This window comes from Carcharodon carcharias, chromosome 21 (genome assembly GCF_017639515.1).
Source record: "Carcharodon carcharias isolate sCarCar2 chromosome 21, sCarCar2.pri, whole genome shotgun sequence".
Classification (NCBI taxonomy): domain Eukaryota; kingdom Metazoa; phylum Chordata; class Chondrichthyes; order Lamniformes; family Lamnidae; genus Carcharodon; species Carcharodon carcharias.
The window spans coordinates 988,362-1,005,705 of record NC_054487.1 but is presented as its reverse complement, the minus strand read 5'-3'; the positions used below and the strand labels follow the sequence as shown (position 1 = coordinate 1,005,705).

Here is a 17,344-nt window from a genome sequence, read left to right as displayed (position 1 = left end):
AGTGAATCTTCATCTACTGTACCCAATATTTCATGCTGCCATTTATCCATTGATGCGTTTTTGACATCCAAAAGTTTCAGAAATATTACCAAACAGAAACAGACTGTCACCTCCAACAAGTCTATGTTTAGATTCCCCAACAGAACTAGTCCTAATCTCACAGACTCGCTAATTCGCCACGCTCTTTCTCCCCGTGTCTTCCCATCACCTTTTTAACATGTTCTTCTATGTTGCCCTGGTCTCTGCTTCAATCATTGACTCTGCTAATACAATTCATAGTCTCCATGGAGAAAACAACTCATCCAGCTCAGGAATAGAGCCCAAATGTTCAAGTATTTCTCCCGAGCTGTACTTCCACACATGAGGCAGAATGCCACTGACTGAGCTGGATCCTTTCTGTCCCCTCAGCTCCAATCCTACTGTGTGGAGCTGAACAACAACAATTTTCACTGATTGACATTTAATCCAATAAAACACCGCAAAGCAATTCACAGGAAGCATTCCCAAAGTTTGATCGTGACCCACCCAGAAGGAGATATTAGGATGGGTGGCCAGGAACGTGGTAAAAGGGGTAAGTTTTAAGGAGCATCTTAAAGGAATGGAGAGAGAGTGGACAGAGGTGGAGAGTTTGAGAGAGTGAATTCTATTACTTGGAGCCTCGGCAGCTGAAAGTGAATGAAGGATGAAAGTGAGATGAATTTTATGCCGAGAGCTTAATAGTGAATTGACTCTAACTTTCTGAAATGGTCTGATCCATTTTTCAGAAGTGAGTCAAATCGCGGAGTCACAGGAAAGTACAACACAGGAGGAGATGGTTTGACTCACTGTTCCTACAAGGGGAGTGCAACCAGTCCCACTTCCCCACCCTTTCCCCACACAGAAGGCAGTTTGACCCACTGTGTCTGCAAGAGCTGTGCAACCAGTCCCACATCCACACCCTTTCCCCACACAGGAGGAGATGGTTTGACCCACTGTGTCTGCAAGAGCTGTGCAACCAGTCCCACATCCACACCCTTTCCCCACACAGGAGGAGATAGTTTGACCCACTGTGTCTGCAAGAGCTGTGCAACCAGTCCCACATTCACACCCTTTCCCCACACAGGAGGAGATGGTTTGACCCACTGTGTCTGCAAGAGCTGTGCAACCAGTCCCACTTCCCCACCCAAGGTATTGTTTAGCTGAAGAGTTAATGGATAACAGCAGCATTGGCAAATTTTAGGGAATATTTTCTGGCAGCGAAAAGACACATAAAAAAGCCTGGAACTGTGCAGCAGTCAATATCCAAGGGGGTAAAAAGAGAAAATATTTGACTGTTCTCGATCTACCGACCTCATACAATTGTTACATGTAGTAACTAATTACACCACGGAAACATGTACCAAGGTGAGTTGCAAGATACCTAAAGCTGGTATTAACAAGCTGAAGTTTCAGATTGTTGCCACAATGATTGCAGTTGTCCTCATTCCGTTTCTGTTACTGATGGACAGTGATAGGATGCAAGGCACAAGGAATAAACTGACTAAAGGCATGATGCTGCGAGGCTAAATGTGGGGGATAAAAGGATAAGTTTTTCTGCTTGGTGTTCAAACCGGCAGAAATATCACTCCTGATCAAACAATCGCAGCCACTATTTCAAAGCAGCACGCCAAACCGAGAAGTGCAACTTCCTATAATTTTATATTTCCCAACAGCATGGTTGTTTTTTCAAGCTCATTCTGCCATTTTATAACCCAATCCAGCTAAATATATTTTCTTACCTTGTATCCTGTTCGTTTGAAGTCAAGACATAGAGCAAATTCAGTGTGTTTTCTTGTCATTTCTCGAATGAGATTTTGGAACCAGGCTAGTTGAAGGACACTTTTATCGGTGCCAATCCTTCATTGTCTTTCACTGTTTAAAACAGGTACTATTATCATCAGCCTGTTATGTACCTTACATAAGAAAATAAGAACTAGGAGCAGGAGTAGGTAATTCAGCCCCTCCAGCCTGCCCCACCATTCAATACAACCATGCCTCATCTCATTTCGGCCTCAATCTCTCCTGGTTCCATTCTTCTCTATCTAATCATAGCTAGAGATTCACTTGGAATGTCTTCCCTTCCCACTCCCACAGTTACCTCTGGTGTCCCCCAGAGGATCCAGCCTTGGCCTCCTCTTATTTCTCATCAACATGTTCCCCACAACGACATCATCTGAAGACACAATGTCAGTTATCAAGTGTACACTGACAGTGCCCAGCGCTACCTCACCACCACCTCTCTACACTTTTGTTAAATTATCAGACTGTTGTCTGATATCCAATGGTGAATGTGCAGAAATTTCCTCCAATTAAGTATTGGGAAGACTGAAGCCATTGTTTTCATTCCCGAGCTACCAGCTCCATTCCTCTTCCTCACAACTGTCTGAATCTAAACCAGACTTTTTGCACACTTGATGTCAGATTTGACCCCGAGATGCGATTCCAACTCATGTGTGTGTGTATCCCGCTGATTTTCCAGTCACACTGATGATTTAAATATTTCTGCACAGACAGAACAGACAAACAATTCTCCTTCCATAATCAGAAGCCGATCAGATATGAATTCAGTGATTTTATAAGATCTTGCAAGATTTTTGGTTTGAGTTTCCCATCTGAAAATGCTCTCCCTCTAATCCCCTGTAAACAGAGTTTACAATAGTCATCACTGTCAGTACAGGATAGAAACTCAGAACAGACTATTCTAGTTTCTATGGAACATTCTTTCTCCTTTCATTCCCCCAAATCTATAAATCCCTGTCCCACACACTCCTCCCCCCCTCTGCTCATTGTTCCAGATTCAGTGCCCAGTCACCTACTAATTCTTTTCCCCTCTCCAAATTCTCTCTCTTCCTGTCCTTAAAGTGGTGGGTCAGGCTGTGGGTCAATCCCACTCCTTCACTCAAATTCTACCAAATAATTCAACTTAAAACAACAAACCATCTTTAATTACTTGATTCATCATTTGGATGCTTGGAAAGAATCACCTTTTTCCCAACTGTGGAGAACAGAAAGTCCAGTGATTAATTCAGAGCCTCTTTCTCCCCAGGTCTGTTCCAACAAGCTGTGTCTATCCAAGTTACATTGATACAGACTCAATAAATGATCAGGTCTAACTGAACTATGACACAAGCTGTGTCTATCTGAGTTACATTCATACAGACTCAATAAGTGATCAGGTCTAACTGAAATACAACAACAAATGCAACAACTTATATTTATATCGAGCTTCTAATGTAATACATTGTCTCAAGAATTTCAAAGGGGCATAAGGACATTTTAGGTCAGATGACCAACTGCTTGGACAAAGAGGTCGGTTATAAGGAGTGTCTGAAAGGAGGAAAGTGAATTAGAAAGGTGGAGAGGTTTAGGGAGGAAATTCCAAAGCTTAGGGTCTAGGCAGCTGAAGGCCCGGCCACCAATGGTCGAGTGATTAAAATCGTGGATGAAGGTAATGGTGCTCCATGTATGTGGGCCCCATAGCCCAGGCTCAAGGCACAATGCTGAACTTTGGGAGATAGTTTGACCGTCCTGGGTCTCAGAGAAAAACAATTCCCCAAATAAACATCTTGTTGGATTTTTGTTTATTGATACCATAAGAGGTTTGGACCAGTTGAGTCCTCCTGTGTACTCGATGGGGATTGACTTTAACAGAGTTAAAATCCTCTGGATTTCAGTGTCAGAACAAGAACATGTTTTAGCAAAAATAAAAATATATAAATACTGAAATACTGAACAGGACAAACCTGGGGAAATACACAGCAAGTCAATCATCATTAGAAAGTGATAAGTTAATAGTCACTGTTTCAGGTGGGACTCCTTCAGAATGAACACTTCCCACCACCAGCACCCCTCTCCCATCCCCCTCCCTGTGAACTGAACATTCCTCCACCCACTCATCCACCCAATGGCTCCCAGCCTGGATTGACATTCAGCATGAACCCAGTGAGAGGGTGAGCTGGCCCACGGGATGTCAGAATGGACAAGAGCTGGAAGTGGTTCCAATCAATGCGTTTTAAGTTTCATTGTTAAAAACAGGAAACTTAATATTTTGTCAAACCCCCATGTGCTCACCCTTGGTGAATTACAATTTCTCACCCAGTCCTTTCCTCTGGCTTCAACATGGTGCATCCTGTGTGGGTTCAGCAGAGGTAGAGACAGGCTGCTCGGGAGATGGGGGCAGAGTATCGGGAGATGGAGCAGCGTGTCGGGAGATGGGGGCAGAGTATCGGGAGATGGGGGGAGAGTGTCGGGAGATGAGGGCAGAGTGTCGGGAGATGGGGGCAGAGTGTCGGGAGATGAGGGCAGAGTGTCGGGAGATGGGGGCAGAGTGTCGGGAGATGGGGGCAGAGCGTCGGGAGATGGGGGCAGAGCGTCGGGAGATGGGGCAGAGTGTAAGGAGATGGGGGCAGAGTGTCGGGAGATGAGGGCAGAGTGTCGGGAGATGGGGGCAGCTTGTCGGGAGATGAGGGCAGAGTGTCGGGAGATGGGGGCAGAGCGTCGGGAGATGGGTCAGTGTCAGGAGATGGGGGCAGAGTGTCGGGAGATGGGGGCAGTGTCGGGAGATGGGGCAGAGTGTCAGGAGATGGCACATGTACTGTACACGTTCTTCTTCATAATTCACAACACTATTCCTGATGTCCATGAGCTGCCTCACTTTCTTTCCCATTAATTCCATTTGCTGATCTATCAGTAATGGACTTGCTGCCATCTCGAACAAAACTGTTTTCACCACTAAGGCTCCGCTGGTATTTAATAGTCTTCATGAAATCATCGCACTGGGACTGGATGACATCATTGCACTGGGACTGGATGACATCATCGCACTGGGACTGGATGATATCATCGTGCTGGGACTGGATGACATCATCGCACTGGGACTGGATGACATCATAAGAGTCCATTGTTTCTTAATGATCCACATCAATAACAAGAGGAAATATTAATAAACCTGAGCACATTATCTAGGCTGACACTCCAGGGTGACATTGAGGGACTGCTGCACTGTCAGAGACAGCATCCTTCAGATGGAACTTGTGGAGGCTCTGGTCACAATCTTCCAATCCTCCTTATACAGTAGTGGTGTCAAAGGACTGACAGATTGTAAATGTTACACCCCTGTTCAAAAACACTGCAAGTACAGGACAATCAGCTTAACATCAGTGGTGGGGAAAGGCTGGAGACAATAATCTGGGAGAAAATCAATTGGCACTTGGAAAAGTATCGGTTATTTCCAGCATTTTCTGTTTTTAATACCGATACTTCCCTGGATCCCAAGGCTCTCTAGGAGGTGTGGGGAGATGGGACTTATCCATGAGAGTAACCAAAGGTCTGAGAACTGAAAGAATCTAGAGTGAGAAAGGAGAAAAGAACCAAAAATGGAGCAGTTGGGAAAAGGACATCGATCAGTCTCCTCTTATCCTGGAGAAATCAAGGACTCGACATCCTGAGAGTTTGAAACAAAGCTGATTTATTTAACAGACATCAAGATATTAAACTTCAGCCCAGTTACAGGGATTAATAACATCAATAGAAACAAACCACAGCTATCAGAATGAACATGGTTCAGTTCTGGATGTGATTAACAGCAGCAATAACAGCAGAATCCAACCCCTGCAGACACTTGTGAACTCGCTGGTGTCTGAGCAGGTGGGATGACCAAGTGAATCCCTTCTACATTCGGAGAATGTGAACAGCCTCTCCCCAGTGTGAACTCGCTGGTGTCTCAACAGGTTGGATAAATGAGTGAATCCCTTTCCACACTCGGAGAAGGTGGACGGTCTCTCTCCAATGTGAATTCACTGGTGTACACTGAGGTGGAATGAAGGCTGAATCCCTTTTCCACAGGAAGTGCAGATGAACGGCCTCTCCTTGTGTGAACTTCGCTGGTGTTTCAGCAGGCTGGATAACTGAGTGAATCCCTTCCCACACTCGGAGCAGGTGAATGGTCTCTCCCCAGTGTGAACTCGCTGGTGTGTCAGAAGGTTTGATGAATGAGTGAATTTCTTCCCACATTTGGAGCAGGTGAATGGTCTCTCTCCAGTGTGAACTCGCTGGTGTGTCAGTAGGTTAGATGACTGAGTGAATTTCTTCCCACACTCGGAGCAGGAGAATGGTGTCTCTTCATTGTGAACTCGTTGGTGTTTCAGCAGGGTGGATGACTGAGTGAACCCCTTCCCACACTTGGAGCAGGTGAAAGGCCTCTCCCCAGTGTGAATTCGCTGGTGAACTTTGAGGTTGAATGAAGTCCTGAATCTCTTTCTACAGGAAGTACAACTGAATGGCCTCTCCTCAGTGTGAATTCGCTGGTGCTTTAGCAGGTCAGAGGAGCCAGTGAATCCTTTCCCACATACCATGCAGGTGAATGGTCTCTCTCCAGTGTGAACTTGCTGGTGTGTCAGCAGAGTGGATAACTGAGTGTATCCCTTCCCACACTCGGAGCAGGTGAATGGTCTTTCCCCAGTATGAACTCGCTGGTGTATCAGCAGGTTTGATGACTGAGTGAATCCCTTCCCACACTCAGAGCAGGAGAATGGTCTCTCTCCAGTGTGAATTAGCTGGTGCATCAGCAGGTTGGATGACTGAGTGAATCCCTTCCCACACTCAGAGCAGGTGAATGGTCCCACTCCAGTGTGAACTTGCTGGTGTGTCAGCAGGTGGGATAACCGCTTGAATCCCTTCCCACACTGGGAGCAGGTGAATGGTCTCTCTCCAGTGTGAACTCGCTGGTGTGTCAGCAGGCTGGATAACTGAGTAAACCCCTTCCCACACTCGGAGCAGGTGAACGGCCTTTCCCCAGTGTGACTGCGTCGATGGATTTCCAGTTTGGATGGACAATTGAATCCTTTCCCACAGTCCTCACATTTCCACGGTTTCTCCATGGTGCAGGTGTCCCTGTGTCTCTCCAAGCTTGGTGATCAGTTGAAGCCTCGTCCACACAACGAACACGTGTACAGTTTCTCCCCACTGTGAATGGTGTGATGTTATTTCAGGCTGTGTAACTGGCTAAAGCTCTTTCCACAGTCAGTTCACTGGAACACTCTCACTCGGGTGTGTGTGTGTCTCGGTGCTTTTCCAGTCACACTGATGTTTGAAACATTTTCCCACAGACAGAACAGACAAACGTTCCTCCCTCCACATTCAAAGGTGATGATATTCAGGTCCTGATGAATCAAGTGATTCTGTCAGATCTTGATGTGATGTTTGGTTTGAGTTTCCTGCCTGAAAATCCTCCCCTTCTAATTCTCTGTAAAAGGAGTTTACAAGTGTCGTCACTGTAAGAACAGGATAGAAATTCAGAACAGACAATTCTAGTTTCTACGGAACATTTTTTCCTCTCTTGTTCCCCGAAAGCTGCAAATCCCTGTTCCACACACTCTCCCTCCTCCCTGTGCTGAAATCCAAACAGAGTTTTGGACAATTCCTTCTGTATCTTTTTAACAAATTTCTACAACTGGAGATGACAATATGTCTGATCATTCACTTCAGAGATTACTCGTGACAAAACATTAATCTGAAACCCACTCACCAGCCATGCAGAATAACAGATGTTAACCTTGTGCCCAAAACTTACTGTGTGCAGATTTAATGAGTGATTATGAAGGTGGTTTCTCCAAACGTCCAAGGGTTTCCTTCCTTCTCTCCCTCTCTGAGTTAAACCTGGGATCAGTCTCATGGCCCATTCTGGTTCCTGCTTCCCTTCCTGATGACTAATTAACTTCAATTAAACACTGAGAAGGCTGAAGACACAGTTTTCGGTCCCTGCTCCAATCTCCATTTCCCAGATACCAACTCCATCCCTCTCCCTGGTAACAGTCTGAGATTAAACCAGTCTGTTCACAAACTTGGTGTTACATTTGATCTCGAAATGAGTTGCTGACCTCATATCTGTGCCATCACTAAAATCGCCTGTTTCCACCTCCGAAATATCACCTGACCTCACCCCTGTCTCAGGAGGGTCTCACTGCCATTTTTACCTCTGGACTCAACCATTTCAACACACTCCTGGCTGGTCTCCTATATTCTACCCTTCGTAACCTTAAAGACATCCATATTTTTGCTGTCTGTGTCTTCACTCACAGCTAAGCCCGTTCCCTGACCTTCCTTGGCTCCCATTCAAGCAGCAACTTGATTTTAAAATTCTCATCCTTGTTTTCAAATCCTCCCATGGCCTCCTCTCTCCCTATCTCTGCAATCTCCTACAGACCCACAACCTCTGAGATATCTGCACTGCTCTAATTCTAACACCCCTATTTTAATTGCTCCACCATTAGTGTCCGTGCCTTCAGTTCCCTCGACCCCAAGCTCTGAAATACTCTCCCTCTGTCCACCACACTTTCCCCCTTTAAGACAACTGAGTATTAATAAAAAAAGACATTCTGTCAAAACATTTTATCTTGTACTCATCAGGATAGAGGGAAGAATATCAAATTTCAAAAATTATCAGTCAGGCTTGTAATGTGGCTCACTTACACTTGCTAGAAGCTCCGTATGTTCATCCACAGGGACCTGTCCTCTGCAGGCAGAAGGAACAAGTCCAGGCACTGGGCCTATTGTGGAATTAAACAAAAGCGCAGAGGATGACAGCTCCTTGCTGTATTCTCCATGACAACAACCAATCAGAGCTGACTGGCCAACCAATCTGCACCCTTTTCTCATGCAGCAGAAATTGTTGTTCCCTCTGAAATTTGGGATTCTTGCGTCTGTCCTGGGAGTGCAACAGGAAAAGCTTTAACGGTAATAATCAAATTGCGTACAATCAACCGTCTATTTAACTATTTTTGCTCACCTGCCCTAATATCTCCTCCTGTGTCTGGATGTCACACTTTGTTTTATAATTTCCCTGTGAAGCTCACTGGGATGCTGTATGATGTTAACAGATGGTTGTTGTTGTTTCTGACTGTGACCCTGATCTCCTGTTTTACAACAACCCTATCTCCTTTCACACCAAACTCTATCTCTGATTTATTGTCCCTCCTGCGGGTCATTCATCCGGGTCTGCAGCCTCTGTAAAGATGGCGGCCACGCATGCTCCCTGTTGGACATTGCCCCTACAAAGATGGTGACCGCACATGCTCTCTGGTGCTCCTTATCCCCTATGAAGTTGGCGGCCGTTAGCTCGGGCCTACTTCCGGAGAAATGGCCTAAGCTGTGGTTGAACCGATGGTTCCTTATTGAGGACTTAGGACAGAGACCGTGAATTCTTAAAGCCTCCCAACTTACCCTCCAGCCCTATCTATGCTCACGGGGTTTTTTTTCCGGCCCTGAATCCACATTCAGAATTTGTAAATCCAGCATTTTAAATCCGCTCGCCCCAGCTCTCCTCACGTCTGACTCCACTCAATGCGCATGCTCCAGCTCACAATGATTGACGTCAACTCCGGACCAGCCAGGCCTGGAGGTCCGAGCGGGAGCAGCTGGTCCTCCGACCAATCGGAGTGAATGGGGGGCGTGGCCGAACTTCCATTGAAGCATGCGCAGTATCAGTGCGGGATCAGGATGAAAGTGGTCAGGTTGAAAGTCCAGTGGGTGAGAAAGGGCGGAGTGCAGGAGAGGAATGGAGCTGGCGGGTGAACTGAGAGGGTTCACAAATACCCGGTGTCGGACTCCACACCCGGATTAGAAACTCCCGGAGCTGAGTTCACACCGAGTGTTTGGAAACTCTTTTAACAGGAGGTTAGAAGGGGAGGAATTACACACAGCAAACTCAAACCCAGAGAAATGTTTGTCTCTTAATTTCTCCCCCTGACTGACAGGGATTTTTTTTATAATCTCCTTTTTACAGGATTTCCAATGGGAAGGATTTGTAGATGGAGAAACTCAAACCAAATATCACATCAAGATCTGACTGAGTCACTCGAGTCATCAGGTGCTGAATATCATTGGACTTTGATTGTGGAAGGAAAAAGGTTTGTCTGTTCTGTTTGTGGGAAAAGCACCGAGATTTTCAAAATCTTGGTTAGACTCCACCTGAACCACTTTAAAAAAAATAAAAATGTTGGAAGTGCTCAGCAGGTCTGGCAGCATCTGTGAGAGAAACAGAGTTAACGTTTCAGGTGAACATGACCTTCCATCAGGACAGGATTTACTGTGTTCTGGGCATCACACCTTAGGAAGGATAGACCATATTGGCCTTAGTGGGAGAGCAGTGCAGATGTACCTGAATAACAACTGGACTCCAAAGGTTAAATTATGAGAAGTGGTCAAACAAATGCATCAGAGTAATGACAGCACAGAAGAGGCCATTCAGCCCATTGATTCCATGCCAACTTTCTGCAGAGCAATCCAATCTCATTGCCCCACTGTGTCTTCAGCTCCCTGCATGTTTATTTCTCTTAAATGCTGATCCAATTTAATTTTAAAGCATTGATCATGTCTGCTTCCAGCCCCCTTGTAGGTAGTGAGTTCTGGGTTATTACCACTTGTGTAAAATGTTCCTCCCTGCATTTGGCCTGTATCTATTGTCCATAACCTTCAATCTGTGTCCTCCTAATCCTTGTACCATCACCAAATGGAAACATTTTCTTTGTCCACCTTATCTGAACCTGTCACAATCTTGTTCACCTCTATCCAATCTCCCCTCGACTCTGTAACTCCAAGAAGAACAACTTCAGCTTCTCCAATCTCACTTTGTAACCGAATTCCCTTTTTCCTGGAACCTTCTGGTAAATCTCCTCCGCATCTTTTCAAGGACCCTCACCCCTTTCCTAAAGTGTGGAGACCAGAACTGGATGCATTATTCCTGTTGTGACCTAACAGAGCTTTATAACGGGTCAGCTTATTTTCCCTGCGTTTATACACTTGAAATCTGCTTATGAAGCCCATGATCTCATATATTTTGTGAACTGCTCTCTCAATATGTCCTTTCACCTTCAAATGTGTATGCACATTAACCCCCAGTTCCCCCAGTCCCTACACACCCTTTAGGACTGTACCATTGAGTATCCTATTCATTCTGCCAATATTCATCATCTCACTGTGAGGTTTGTATTCCCTGGAATTGAGAAGATTAAGGAGGATATTCTTGAAGTTTTCATGATATTAATTGGAAATGGTGTGGTAGATAGAGGGGAACTATTTCCATTGGTTGGGGAATCCAGGACTGAGGAACATGGTCTAAAAATTAGAGCCAGACCTTTCAGGGGTGAGATTAGGAAAATCTTCTCCAGGTAAAGTTGGGAGAAGTTTGGAATTCTCTTCCTGAATTAGCAGTTCATGCTTGATCAATGTTCAGTTTCAATCTGGCATTGATAGATCCTTCCTAACACAAGGTATAAATCAAGGGACATGAGACAAAGGGTCACAGATCAGCCTTGATCTGATTGCACTGTGGGACAGTCTCGAGGGGCTAAATGGCCAACTCCTAGAATCATAGAAACTTACAGCACAGAAGGAGGCCATTCAACCCTTTGTGCTTGTGCTGTCTCTTTGAAAGAGCAGTCGTGTTTAGTCCCACACACCCACTTTCAGTTTGTAACCCTGTAAGTTCCTCAATCTCAAATCCCTGTCAAATCCCTTTTAAAATTCCTGATAGAATCAGGTTCCAGCACCTTTTCAGGTAGAATGTTCCAGATCCTGACAACTCTCTGTTGGTGCAGAAACTGCTGAACTCGATGTTGAGTGCGGAAGGTTGTAAAGTGCCGAATTGAAAGATGAGCTGCTGTTCCTCGAGCCCCAATTGAGCTTCATTGAAACAGTGCAGGAGGTCAAGGACAGAGAGGTCAGAGTGGGAGTGGGGCAGAGAATTAAAATGACAAGTGACTGGAAGCTCAGGGTCAAGCTCACAGACTGAACGGAGGTTGTTCCACAAAGTGATTACCCAATCTGTGTTTGGTCTTCCCAATGTAGAGCAGATCGCATCGTGAGCAGTGAATACAGTAACTAAATTGGAAAAAGTACAAATAAATCACTGTTTGCTTTCATCTTGCACAACCTTGAGAACAGCCTGAAGAAAGATACTTTACTTGAAGAATAAAGGTTAAAATATAATTACTTTGTCTATCTCAGGGTGTAATCGAAGAACAGCACCTTGTATTTACACAGAGGGTTGTGGGGCTGGAGGAGGTTACAGAGATAATGAGGATCCCGTTGACATTGTCTATCTCACCGGTGTCAAATTCATTTTCCATGGTGGCTCTGATCCAATATCCTGACACTGCGCGAGGGCCACATTCAGCAGAATTTATAAAAATGGAACTAGATACAAATAAACTATAGCAGTCTCTCCCCAGTGTGAATTCTCTGGTGTACCATAAGGTCAGATGACCATCTGAACCCAGTCCCACAGTGAGAGCACCTGAATGGTCTCTCGTCAGTGTGAACACGTTGATGGGACATCAGGTTCCCGGAACTTTTAAAGCACTTCCCGCAGTCTGGGCATTTAAAAGTTTTCTCCCCAGTGTGAACCCGCTGGTGTTTCAGCAGGATGGATGGATCAATGAATCCTTTCCCACACTCGGAGCAGGTGAATGGTCTCTCCCCAGGATGAATTCGCTGGTGTCCCAGCAGGGTGGATAACTGAGTGAATCGCTTCCTACACTCTGAGCAGGTGAAGGGTCTTTCCCCAGTGTGAGTTTGTTGGTGTCTCAGCAGGTTAGATACACTAATGAATCCCTTCCCACAATCAGAGCAGGTGAACGGTCTCTCCCCATTGTGAACTCGCTGATGTGTCAGGAGGTGGTGTAACTGAGTGAATCCCTTCCCACACTCAGAGCAGGTGAACGGTCTCTCCCCGTTGTGAATTCGCTGATGTGTCAGGAGGTGGTGTAACTGAGTGAATCCCTTCCCACACTCAGAGCAGGTGAACTCACTGGTGTCTCAGCAGGTGGGATGACTGAGTGAATCACTTCCCACACTCGGAGCAGGTGAACAGCCTCTCCCCAGTGTGACTGCGTCGATGAGTTTCCAGCTCAGACGGGTAAGTGAATCCCTTCCCACAGTCCCAACATTTCCACAGTTTCTCATCGCTATGACTGCATTTATGTTTCGACAGGTCAGATGATCGGCTGAAGCCTCGTCCACACACAGAACACGTGTACGGTTTCTCCCCACTGTGAACGGTGCTTTTCCTTCCATGTTCAAAATCCGATGATATTCAGGTTACGATAAATTGGGCAGCTCAGTCAGATCCTGATGTGATGTTTGGATTGAGTTTCCCGACTGCAAATCCTCCCCTTCTAACACCCTGTGAAATTGATTTAAAACAGAAAAAAGGGAGTGAGAGAGAACCCACAAAAACACAAAGGCAGGTTGTGAAATTGAGCTGAATGAATCTGGGAATTTGTGGGGCCGGCACTAGGAAAAAGTGACCATGAAAACTACTGGATTATCGTAAAAACCCAACTGGTTCACTAATGTCCTTCAGGGAAGGGAATCTGCCACCCAGTCTGGATCGGCACTGGCCTCTATGGAAAGAGAGAGTGAGTGAGAGAGAGAGAAGAAAAGAGGTAGGGAGCGCAGGTGGTGAGGGCGATGGATTGTTTATATCTATAACATAAGCAGAGCTTTGACAGAATCTTCCAATCCCTCAACCTCCAACCCCAGAAGGACCAGGTGTATGTGAGCATCGTCGCCTCCAAGTTCCCCTCCAAGTCACACACCATCCTGACCTGTCTGATGCACTCCCGGCTGGTCTCCCACTTTCAACCTCCCTGTAACCTTGAGGTCATACAAAACTCTGCTGCCCGTGTGCTTACTTGCACCAAGTCTTGTTCACCTATCACCCATGTGCTCACTGACCTACAAAGGACCTAGGATAAGAAGCACCTACATTTTAAAATTCTCATCCACTTTTTGAAATTCCATGTTGGTCTCGCCCCTCCCTATCACTGTAATCCAGCCTCACAACCCTCTGAGATGTTTGTGCTCCTTTCGTTCTGACCTGCTGAGCATTCTGTCAGTTTCCATGGCCCCAAGCTCTGGAATTTTCTCCCCAAACCTCTCTTCCTCTCTACTTCATTTTTCTCCTTTAAGACACTCCTTAAAACCTACATCTTTGACCAAACGTTTGGTCACCTGCCCCAATATCTCCTTGTTTGGCTTAGTGTCAAACCTTGCTTTTAACCTTTCTGTGAAATGTTTGGAATATTGTCTTACATTGAAAGTGCCATATAAATACAAATTGTTGTTGTTGATTTGGAGATATATCACTGTTCCTTTATCATCACAGGGTGAATAACCTGCAACTCCTTACCTAACAGCATTGTGGGAGCACCTTCACCACACGGACTGCAGCGGTTCAAGAAGGTCAAACATCATCTTCTCCACAGGCAGCTGGGGATCACAATAGATGCTGGTATCTGTGGAGAGAGACAGAGTTAACGTTTCAACGTTTGCAGAATGATTTTTCTAAATTCATGTGGGCGTCACTCAGGCCAGCATTCAGAGGGCAGTTAAGAGTCAACCACTGCTGTGGTCTGGTGTCACATGCAGGCAAGACTAAGGACGGCAGATTTCCTTCCCTAAAGGGCATTAGTGAACCAGGTGGGTTTTTACAACAATCATCATTGGTCTTCATTAGACTCTTAATTCTAGATTTTTTTCCTGGAATTGAAATTCCACCATCTGCCATGACAGCATTTGAACCCGAGTCCCCAGGATATTTCCCTGGGTCTCTGGATTACTCGTCCAGTGACAATACCATTACACCATCGCCTCCTCTCAGGGAGTAAAAATGGTGCCGAATTTGATGGTCAATATAAGCTCAGAAGTGGAATAGAAATGGACTATGGGTCAGAGAAAGAAATTGCTGTCTATGAAAGATACTGTGGGAAGATAAAGCTGGGAAGCCAGCAGCACATGGTCAGGGGGTGGACAGTGGTGGAAACTTCATTTAGACAAAATCGACAGAAGTAACAGTAAAATACTAAACATAAATCAAATACATCCATTATTAGAGACAGGGGAAGTTAAAAAATGGCAGAGAAGTGATCAGGGAGGGCAGAGGTGAAACAGAGCAATGGATGGACATGGATTCAGATCCACAGTAAAGGAGCTACACCAGCCCCAGAGCCATGGAGCCTCTCACAGATACAGAGCACAGACCTAAAAGCTCTAAATTGTAGGTGGATGGTGAAAAACAGTCAACTCTGAAACAGTTTCAGTTTTCAACTTTAAACTCTCCTGCTGGAGCCTGCAGCTGGAAAGATATCAGAAACACTGGAGTCAGAGAAAAATCTCCCAGTTGAGGAAATACCTGGGGAGCCGGGTGAAGTCACCGTGTAATTGTCGATGTGTGATGATGTCACAGGCACAAACACAGAACATCTGGGTCTGTGCAAACTAGTGATCACCACACGTTGTGAAGGATGTGAGGGTATGGAGGAGATTAACCAGAATGGTTCGAGAGATGAGGGGTTTCAACTGTAAGATGAGGTTCGAGAAACTAGGGATGTTCTCCTTGGAGGGAAGATTTGATAGAGGGGAACAGCATCATGAAAGGTAGTTAAATAAAAGCTGTTCCCAATAGCTGATTATGAAAGAATTAAGGGACAGAGTTTTAAGATTTTGGGCAAGATCCACAAGGGGAATGCCAGGAAGAGTTTATTTTACCCAGTGACTGGTAATGACCTGGAACTTAAAGCTTACATTCAAAGGCAGGTAATATTCAGGTCCTGATGAATCAAGTGACTTTCAGATTTTGACGTGATATTTGGTTTTGGTTTCTCATCTCCCTCGAGTTTGCCCTCCTCTTCTAACATCCTGTAAACAGAGTTCACAAAATCCATCATTGCCAATCCCGAACATAAATTCAGAAAAGCCAAACATTTCTCTTGGTTTGAGATTGCTGTGTGTAAATCCTCCCCTTCTAATCCCCTGCAAAAGGAGTTTCCAAAATCCATCCCTGTCAGTCCAGGATAGAAATTCACAATATTCTCTCCTCCTGCTACCCGGACCAGCATGACCGCGCACGCGCCCTGATGCATATTGCCTCCTATAAAGATGACGGCCGTTACCCCGGGCCTGGCGAAGGGAGAAAACCAGACTTTTTCGGCCCGTTCTCTGCAAACACAAGACCGGTACCTTGTTATTTGGGGTCTGAGGCCTGCACTGTGTCTTTATGAAGCCTCCCTGCCCACTCCGCTGGCTCCATTCCTCCTCACACACCCACTAACTCTGTTAGTTTGCTCCGCTCAACTTTCACTCACCCGCTCTAAGCAGCTTCAGTCACAGACCAGCACTGCGCATGCTCATGAAACAGACGAAATGCGCATGCCCCACCACTTGCCGATATGCACATGCGTAGTGAGCTGCTGGAGTGAGGATAGGGCACTTTCCTTCTCGCAGTGAAACCTGGGTCTCCGCTCCGCCATTGAAAGACCAAAGAACAGAAACTATGTCCTGTAATCAGAATAAGATGTGTGACACTGGGGCAAGACATGAAATTGTTGAATCAATTGATTTAGCGGCCAAACTGATCAGGGCTCCACCACACTTTTTGCCTGGACATAATAATCCTTCAGTTAGATCTGAACTCAGTGCAGTCTCAGCAAATGGGGTGATTTCGTGACTTTTCCCCCTATACAGGGAAAATTTAAACCGTGTCATGCTATTATCATTTCTCTGATTGTGGATCAAATCCGTTGAACTTATAAAGTTGAAGTGTTAACTTGTGGGAAAACTGAATAAAGCCCTTTGCACACGTGAAGTATCTGAATGGTCTCGTACCAGCAAGACTGTGTTCCTGTGTCAGTAAATGGGATGATAGTGAGCTCCTTTCCAATTCCAGATGGTAAACAGTCTGTTTACAGTGTGAATTTACCGACACATTTTCAGCTCAGACATGATCTTGAAATCTACTGGTAATGGGTTCCACATTCTTAGCACTACATAAGGAAAAGGAGCAGGAGTAGCCATTCGGCCCCTCAATCCTGCTCCGCCATTTAAGAAGATCATGGCTGATCTGATAGTCACCTGAAATCTGTACCTCAACTATCTCCAATAACCTGTCACACCCTTACTTGCCAAGAATATATCCACCTCAGCCTTAAAAATATTTAACGACTCTGCTTCCACAGCCTTTTCAGGAAGAGAGTTCATAAGTTTCACGACCAACTGAGAGAAAAAAAATCGCCTAATCTCCGTTTTAAATGGGTGAACCCTTATTTTTAAACAGCGATCCCGAGTTCTAGATTCCCCCACAAGAGGTAACATCCTCTCCAAACCCGCCCTGTCAAATACTACTCAGGGTCTTATATGTTTCACTAATCAGGAAAAGAAAAGAAAAACATTGCAGATGCTGGCTATCTGAAATAAAAACAGAAAATGTTGGAATTTTCAGCAGATCTGGTAGCGTCTGTGGAGAGAGAGACATCGTTTTCATTTCAGGTCT

At 45.4% G+C, this 17,344-nt stretch overlaps 1 long non-coding RNA gene and 1 pseudogene across 3 annotated transcripts; both read right to left on the bottom strand.

Moving 5' to 3' along the window:
- Positions 1-5,487: 5,487 nt before the first annotated feature.
- Positions 5,488-6,963, bottom strand: LOC121293392 (annotated as a pseudogene).
- Positions 6,964-7,209: 246 nt separating this feature from the next.
- Positions 7,210-16,177, bottom strand: LOC121292959. Of its 3 annotated transcripts, XR_005946393.1 has the most exons (5): positions 16,036-16,177; positions 15,601-15,714; positions 14,207-14,312; positions 8,488-8,722; positions 7,211-7,261 (listed from the first exon to the last, which is right to left on the bottom strand). It is a non-coding gene; the product is annotated as an uncharacterized LOC121292959 (long non-coding RNA). The 3 variants fall into 3 exon arrangements; XR_005946391.1 differs by having other exon boundaries at positions 7,210-8,722; XR_005946392.1 differs by lacking the exons at positions 7,211-7,261; positions 8,488-8,722 and adding an exon at positions 13,143-13,198.
- Between the last annotated feature and the right edge of the window lie 1,167 nt (positions 16,178-17,344).